Below are 9,503 nucleotides of genomic sequence, written 5' to 3' on the forward strand. Positions count from 1 at the left end.
CAAATACCACCAAGATTTCTTCAATCAATTCTGCAATTAAAAAAAAAACAATTTTACCCCTTTTCCCACCATTATTAGGAACTGCAATTTAGATGGCAGCATTGCAAAATTATTCTTTTTTTGTTATTTATTTCATTCACCCACCTTTCCTGTCCTTTTGTAACACCTACAGCCCCCCTTATAGTTGTCTTTTTTTGTTTTTATTTTATTTATTTTAAATGTTTTCAAAATGTGTGTCAAACATTTTTTCTTTTTAAAATATTTTTTTTGTTAAGAAAAAAAACAAACAAAAATTATTGTATTTTTTTAAATATGTAAAAACAAAAACAACACACATGTTATTTTTAAAACAAAATCAACACATAATGATGTTTACAGCTATCTTTGGAGAATAAGAAACTAATAATTTTGTTTTTTTCTCTGAGTTCAACAACATCGAATGCCACCAACAACAACATCCACACTCAAGTCTCAAGGATTGTCAACAAGCTCAACAACATATGAAATATGTCAACCTTCTACCGCATAACTACTTATCTTCAATATGGTCATCATCAACCAGCCATCCATAAAAACCAAACAACCTCTGCAATGGAAAACAGCAACAACAATACTTATGTTTTTAATTCTGCAAGCATCACAGCATCAATCCGTCAGCCGTAAGCATGTAAAAATAAACTATTATATAAAACTGTTATCATTTTCCTCTCCGTCTATATAATTATTAAAAATTCAGAGGAGCTCAAAGAAATTCCTCCTTGTACAAAAAAAGATCATCAACATATATGTTACACTCCTTCTTTTCATTTCGTTTTTGGTGTTAACAATTAAAAAAATAATAATAATGAATTTATGTAGTATTTATTCTTTTATGTTTTAAAAACAACCACTCTTTTTTCTCATTCATAGCATAAATTTATTATTAATATTTCTAAGTGATCATTCTATCTCTTTAGCCTGTAAGTTCACCCCTTATGTATGATATATAGGTAGTATATAGTTTGTATATTATTATTATTTTATTATTATCTATATTATTATACTTATTGTTAATTATTTTCTAATGTTTAATGGTTAAGTGAGTTGAAAAAAAGATAAAGATGAAGAGGAGTTTAAAAATCATGAAAACCATTTGTAAAACAATGAGCGCGCCATAACAGATGCTGTGTCCTCCTCTATTCAATTGATTGGTGTGCTATGAAGTTTTGCTGCCTTTTATGGTATGGACAGAACACATGCACAAAATATGATATTAAATAAAGAATATAAAAATAAAAAAATATGGAGTTTTTTATTTCAACACAATTGGGAAGCATTAGCAGTCCGTTAAGCGTGGATTTTTAAGATTATTTTTTTGAACATTAGCAGTCCGTTAAGCGTGGATTTTCTAAGATTTTTTAAAGCGTTAACATGGATTTTTAAGATTTTTTTAAGCATAAGTAGTGCCCTACGCTTGGATTTTTTTAAGATTATTTTTTCAAGCATTAGCAGTGGCCTAGGCGTGGATTTCTAAGATTGGTTTTTATGGATTATCAGTGCCCTAGGCGTGGATTTTTAAAGATTAGTTTTTTATGGATTATCAGTACCGTAGGCGTGGATTTTTTAAGATTATTTTTTATGGATTATCAGTATCCTAGGCGTGGATTTTTTAAGATTAGTTTTTTATGGATTACCCTAGGCGTGGATTTTTTAAGATTAGTTTTTTATGGATTACCCTAGGCGTGGATTTTTTAAGATTAGTTTTTTATGGATTACCCTAGGCGTGGATTTTTTAAGATTAGTTTTTTATGGATTACCCTAGGCGTGATTTTTTAAGATTAGTTTTTTATGGATTACCCTAGGCGTGGATTTTTTAAGATTAGTTTTTTATGGATTACCCTAGGCGTGGATTTTTTAAGATTAGTTTTTTATGGATTACCCTAGGCGTGGATTTTTTAAAGATTAGTTTTTTATGGATTACCCTAGGCGTGGATTTTTTAAGATTAGTTTTTTATGGATTACCCTAGGCGTGGATTTTTTAAGATTAGTTTTTTTATGGATTACCCTAGGCGTGGATTTTTAAGATTAGTTTTTTATGGATTACCCTAGGCGTGGATTTTTTATGATTAGTTTTTTATGGATTACCCTAGGCGTGGATTTTTTAAGATTAGTTTTTTATGGATTACCCTAGGCGTGGATTTTTAAAATTAGTTTTTTATTGATTACCTTAGGCGTGGATTTTTTAAGATTAGTTTTTTATGGATTACCCTAGGCGTGGATTTTTTAAGATTAGTTTTTTATGGATTACCTTAGGCGTGGATTTTTTAAAATTTGTTTTTATGGATTACCTTAGGCGTGGATTTTTTAAAATTAGTTTTTTATGGATTACCTTAGGCGTGGATTTTTTAAAATTAGTTTTTTATGGATTACCTTAGGCGTGGATTTTTTAAAATTTGTTTTTTATGGATTACCTTAGGCGTGGATTTTTTAATATTTGTTTTTTATGGATTACCTTAGGCGTGGATTTTTTAAATTAGTTTTTTATGGATTACCTTAGGCGTGGATTTTTTAAAATTAGTTTTTTATGGATTACCTTAGGCGTGGATTTTTTAAAATTTGTTTTTTATGGATTACCTTAGGCGTGGATTTTTTAAAATTTGTTTTTTATGGATTACCTTAGGCGTGGATTTTTTAAAATTTGTTTTTTATGGATTACCTTAGGCGTGGATTTTTTAAAATTTGTTTTTATGGATTACCTTAGGCGTGGATTTTTTAAAATTTGTTTTTTATGGATTACCTTAGGCGTGGATTTTTTAAAATTTGTTTTTTATGGATTACCTTAGGCGTGGATTTTTTAAAATTTGTTTTTTATGGATTACCTTAGGCGTGGATTTTTTAAAATTTGTTTTTTATGGATTACCTTAGGCGTGGATTTTTTAAAATTTGTTTTTTATGGATTACCTTAGGCGTGGATTTTTTAAAATTTGTTTTTTATGGATTACCTTTGGCGTGGATTTTTTAAAATTTGTTTTTTATGGATTACCTTAGGCGTGGATTTTTTAAAATTTGTTTTTTATGGATTACCTTAGGCGTGGATTTTTTAAAATTTGTTTTTTATGGATTACCTTAGGCGTGGATTTTTTAAAATTTGTTTTTTATGGATTACCTTAGGCGTGGATTTTTTAAAATTTGTTTTTTATGGATTACCTTAGGCGTGGATTTTTTAAAATTTGTTTTTTATGGATTACCTTAGGCGTGGATTTTTTAAAATTTGTTTTTTATGGATTACCTTAGGCGTGGATTTTTTAAAATTTGTTTTTTATGGATTACCTTAGGCGTGGATTTTTTAAAATTTGTTTTTTATGGATTACCTTAGGCGTGGATTTTTTAAAATTTGTTTTTTATGGATTACCTTAGGCGTGGATTTTTTAAAATTTGTTTTTTATGGATTACCTTAGGCGTGGATTTTTTAAAATTTGTTTTTTATGGATTACCTTAGGCGTGGATTTTTTAAAATTTGTTTTTTATGGATTACCTTAGGCGTGGATTTTTTAAAATTTGTTTTTTATGGATTACCTTAGGCGTGGATTTTTTAAAATTTGTTTTTTATGGATTACCTTAGGCGTGGATTTTTTAAAATTTGTTTTTTATGGATTACCTTAGGCGTGGATTTTTTAAAATTTGTTTTTTATGGATTACCTTAGGCGTGGATTTTTTAAAATTTGTTTTTTATGGATTACCTTAGGCGTGGATTTTTTAAAATTTGTTTTTTATGGATTACCTTAGGCGTGGATTTTTTAAAATTTGTTTTTTATGGATTACCTTAGGCGTGGATTTTTTAAAATTTGTTTTTTATGGATTACCTTAGGCGTGGATTTTTTAAAATTTGTTTTTTATGGATTACCTTAGGCGTGGATTTTTTAAAATTTGTTTTTTATGGATTACCTTAGGCGTGGATTTTTTAAAATTTGTTTTTTATGGATTACCTTAGGCGTGGATTTTTTAAAATTTGTTTTTTATGGATTACCTTAGGCGTGGATTTTTTAAAATTTGTTTTTTATGGATTACCTTAGGCGTGGATTTTTTAAAATTTGTTTTTTATGGATTACCTTAGGCGTGGATTTTTTAAAATTTGTTTTTTATGGATTACCTTAGGCGTGGATTTTTTAAAATTTGTTTTTTATGGATTACCTTAGGCGTGGATTTTTTAAAATTTGTTTTTTATGGATTACCTTAGGCGTGGATTTTTTAAAATTTGTTTTTTATGGATTACCTTAGGCGTGGATTTTTTAAAATTTGTTTTTTATGGATTACCTTAGGCGTGGATTTTTTAAAATTTGTTTTTTATGGATTACCTTAGGCGTGGATTTTTTAAAATTTGTTTTTTATGGATTACCTTAGGCGTGGATTTTTTAAAATTTGTTTTTTATGGATTACCTTAGGCGTGGATTTTTTAAAATTTGTTTTTTATGGATTACCTTAGGCGTGGATTTTTTAAAATTTGTTTTTATGGATTACCTTAGGCGTGGATTTTTTAAAATTTGTTTTTTATGGATTACCTTAGGCGTGGATTTTTTAAAATTTGTTTTTTATGGATTACCTTAGGCGTGGATTTTTTAAAATTTGTTTTTTATGGATTACCTTAGGCGTGGATTTTTTAAAATTTGTTTTTTATGGATTACCTTAGGCGTGGATTTTTTAAAATTTGTTTTTTATGGATTACCTTAGGCGTGGATTTTTTAAAATTTGTTTTTTATGGATTACCTTAGGCGTGGATTTTTTAAAATTTGTTTTTTATGGATTACCTTAGGCGTGGATTTTTTAAAATTTGTTTTTTATGGATTACCTTAGGCGTGGATTTTTTAAAATTTGTTTTTTATGGATTACCTTAGGCGTGGATTTTTTAAAATTTGTTTTTTATGGATTACCTTAGGCGTGGATTTTTTAAAATTTGTTTTTTATGGATTACCTTAGGCGTGGATTTTTTAAAATTTGTTTTTTATGGATTACCTTAGGCGTGGATTTTTTAAAATTTGTTTTTTATGGATTACCTTAGGCGTGGATTTTTTAAAATTTGTTTTTTATGGATTACCTTAGGCGTGGATTTTTTAAAATTTGTTTTTTATGGATTACCTTAGGCGTGGATTTTTTAAAATTTGTTTTTTATGGATTACCTTAGGCGTGGATTTTTTAAAATTTGTTTTTTATGGATTACCTTAGGCGTGGATTTTTTAAAATTTGTTTTTTATGGATTACCTTAGGCGTGGATTTTTTAAAATTTGTTTTTTATGGATTACCTTAGGCGTGGATTTTTTAAAATTTGTTTTTTATGGATTACCTTAGGCGTGGATTTTTTAAAATTTGTTTTTTATGGATTACCTTAGGCGTGGATTTTTTAAAATTTGTTTTTTATGGATTACCTTAGGCGTGGATTTTTTAAAATTTGTTTTTTATGGATTACCTTAGGCGTGGATTTTTTAAAATTTGTTTTTTATGGATTACCTTAGGCGTGGATTTTTTAAAATTTGTTTTTTATGGATTACCTTAGGCGTGGATTTTTTAAAATTTGTTTTTTATGGATTACCTTAGGCGTGGATTTTTTAAAATTTGTTTTTTATGGATTACCTTAGGCGTGGATTTTTTAAAATTTGTTTTTTATGGATTACCTTAGGCGTGGATTTTTTAAAATTTGTTTTTTATGGATTACCTTAGGCGTGGATTTTTTAAAATTTGTTTTTTATGGATTACCTTAGGCGTGGATTTTTTAAAATTTGTTTTTTATGGATTACCTTAGGCGTGGATTTTTTAAAATTTGTTTTTTATGGATTACCTTAGGCGTGGATTTTTTAAAATTTGTTTTTTATGGATTACCTTAGGCGTGGATTTTTTAAAATTTGTTTTTTATGGATTACCTTAGGCGTGGATTTTTTAAAATTTGTTTTTTATGGATTACCTTAGGCGTGGATTTTTTAAAATTTGTTTTTTATGGATTACCTTAGGCGTGGATTTTTTAAAATTTGTTTTTTATGGATTACCTTAGGCGTGGATTTTTTAAAATTTGTTTTTTATGGATTACCTTAGGCGTGGATTTTTTAAAATTTGTTTTTTATGGATTACCTTAGGCGTGGATTTTTTAAAATTTGTTTTTTATGGATTACCTTAGGCGTGGATTTTTTAAAATTTGTTTTTTATGGATTACCTTAGGCGTGGATTTTTTAAAATTTGTTTTTTATGGATTACCTTAGGCGTGGATTTTTTAAAATTTGTTTTTTATGGATTACCTTAGGCGTGGATTTTTTAAAATTTGTTTTTTATGGATTACCTTAGGCGTGGATTTTTTAAAATTTGTTTTTTATGGATTACCTTAGGCGTGGATTTTTTAAAATTTGTTTTTTATGGATTACCTTAGGCGTGGATTTTTTAAAATTTGTTTTTTATGGATTACCTTAGGCGTGGATTTTTTAAAATTTGTTTTTTATGGATTACCTTAGGCGTGGATTTTTTAAAATTTGTTTTTTATGGATTACCTTAGGCGTGGATTTTTTAAAATTTGTTTTTTATGGATTACCTTAGGCGTGGATTTTTTAAAATTTGTTTTTTATGGATTACCTTAGGCGTGGATTTTTTAAAATTTGTTTTTTATGGATTACCTTAGGCGTGGATTTTTTAAAATTTGTTTTTTATGGATTACCTTAGGCGTGGATTTTTTAAAATTTGTTTTTTATGGATTACCTTAGGCGTGGATTTTTTAAAATTTGTTTTTTATGGATTACCTTAGGCGTGGATTTTTTAAAATTTGTTTTTTATGGATTACCTTAGGCGTGGATTTTTTAAAATTTGTTTTTTATGGATTACCTTAGGCGTGGATTTTTTAAAATTTGTTTTTTATGGATTACCTTAGGCGTGGATTTTTTAAAATTTGTTTTTTATGGATTACCTTAGGCGTGGATTTTTTAAAATTTGTTTTTTATGGATTACCTTAGGCGTGGATTTTTTAAAATTTGTTTTTTATGGATTACCTTAGGCGTGGATTTTTTAAAATTTGTTTTTTATGGATTACCTTAGGCGTGGATTTTTTAAAATTTGTTTTTTATGGATTACCTTAGGCGTGGATTTTTTAAAATTTGTTTTTTATGGATTACCTTAGGCGTGGATTTTTTAAAATTTGTTTTTTATGGATTACCTTAGGCGTGGATTTTTTAAAATTTGTTTTTTATGGATTACCTTAGGCGTGGATTTTTTAAAATTTGTTTTTTATGGATTACCTTAGGCGTGGATTTTTTAAAATTTGTTTTTTATGGATTACCTTAGGCGTGGATTTTTTAAAATTTGTTTTTTATGGATTACCTTAGGCGTGGATTTTTTAAAATTTGTTTTTTATGGATTACCTTAGGCGTGGATTTTTTAAAATTTGTTTTTTATGGATTACCTTAGGCGTGGATTTTTTAAAATTTGTTTTTTATGGATTACCTTAGGCGTGGATTTTTTAAAATTTGTTTTTTATGGATTACCTTAGGCGTGGATTTTTTAAAATTTGTTTTTTATGGATTACCTTAGGCGTGGATTTTTTAAAATTTGTTTTTTATGGATTACCTTAGGCGTGGATTTTTTAAAATTTGTTTTTTATGGATTACCTTAGGCGTGGATTTTTTAAAATTTGTTTTTTATGGATTACCTTAGGCGTGGATTTTTTAAAATTTGTTTTTTATGGATTACCTTAGGCGTGGATTTTTTAAAATTTGTTTTTTATGGATTACCTTAGGCGTGGATTTTTTAAAATTTGTTTTTTATGGATTACCTTAGGCGTGGATTTTTTAAAATTTGTTTTTTATGGATTACCTTAGGCGTGGATTTTTTAAAATTTGTTTTTTATGGATTACCTTAGGCGTGGATTTTTTAAGATTAGTTTTTTATGGATTACCCTAGGCGTGGATTTTTTAAGATTAGTTTTTTATGGATTACCCTAGGCGTGGATTTTTTAAGATTAGTTTTTTATGGATTACCCTAGGCGTGGATTTTTTAAGATTAGTTTTTTATGGATTACCCTAGGCGTGGATTTTTTAAGATTAGTTTTTTATGGATTACCCTAGGCGTGGATTTTTTAAGATTAGTTTTTTATGGATTACCCTAGGCGTGGATTTTTTAAGATTAGTTTTTTATGGATTACCCTAGGCGTGGATTTTTTAAGATTAGTTTTTTATGGATTACCCTAGGCGTGGATTTTTTAAGATTAGTTTTTTATGGATTACCCTAGGCGTGGATTTTTTAAGATTAGTTTTTTATGGATTACCCTAGGCGTGGATTTTTTAAGATTAGTTTTTTATGGATTACCCTAGGCGTGGATTTTTTAAGATTAGTTTTTTATGGATTACCCTAGGCGTGGATTTTTTAAGATTAGTTTTTTATGGATTACCCTAGGCGTGGATTTTTTAAGATTAGTTTTTTATGGATTACCCTAGGCGTGGATTTTTTAAGATTAGTTTTTTATGGATTACCCTAGGCGTGGATTTTTTAAGATTAGTTTTTTATGGATTACCCTAGGCGTGGATTTTTTAAGATTAGTTTTTTATGGATTACCCTAGGCGTGGATTTTTTAAGATTAGTTTTTTATGGATTACCCTAGGCGTGGATTTTTTAAGATTAGTTTTTTATGGATTACCCTAGGCGTGGATTTTTTAAGATTAGTTTTTTATGGATTACCCTAGGCGTGGATTTTTTAAGATTAGTTTTTTATGGATTACCCTAGGCGTGGATTTTTTAAGATTAGTTTTTTATGGATTACCCTAGGCGTGGATTTTTTAAGATTAGTTTTTTATGGATTACCCTAGGCGTGGATTTTTTAAGATTAGTTTTTTATGGATTACCCTAGGCGTGGATTTTTTAAGATTAGTTTTTTATGGATTACCCTAGGCGTGGATTTTTTAAGATTAGTTTTTTATGGATTACCCTAGGCGTGGATTTTTTAAGATTAGTTTTTTATGGATTACCCTAGGCGTGGATTTTTTAAGATTAGTTTTTTATGGATTACCCTAGGCGTGGATTTTTTAAGATTAGTTTTTTATGGATTACCCTAGGCGTGGATTTTTTAAGATTAGTTTTTTATGGATTACCCTAGGCGTGGATTTTTTAAGATTAGTTTTTTATGGATTACCCTAGGCGTGGATTTTTTAAGATTAGTTTTTTATGGATTACCCTAGGCGTGGATTTTTTAAGATTAGTTTTTTATGGATTACCCTAGGCGTGGATTTTTTAAGATTAGTTTTTTATGGATTACCCTAGGCGTGGATTTTTTAAGATTAGTTTTTTATGGATTACCCTAGGCGTGGATTTTTTAAGATTAGTTTTTTATGGATTACCCTAGGCGTGGATTTTTTAAGATTAGTTTTTTATGGATTACCCTAGGCGTGGATTTTTTAAGATTAGTTTTTTATGGATTACCCTAGGCGTGGATTTTTTAAGATTAGTTTTTTATGGATTACCCTAGGCGTGGATTTTTTAAGATTAGTTTTTTATGGATTACCCTA

Source organism: Musca autumnalis, unplaced genomic scaffold, assembly GCF_047663935.1.
Source record: "Musca autumnalis isolate F117 unplaced genomic scaffold, ASM4766393v1 scaffold_2, whole genome shotgun sequence".
Lineage (NCBI taxonomy): Eukaryota > Metazoa > Arthropoda > Insecta > Diptera > Muscidae > Musca > Musca autumnalis.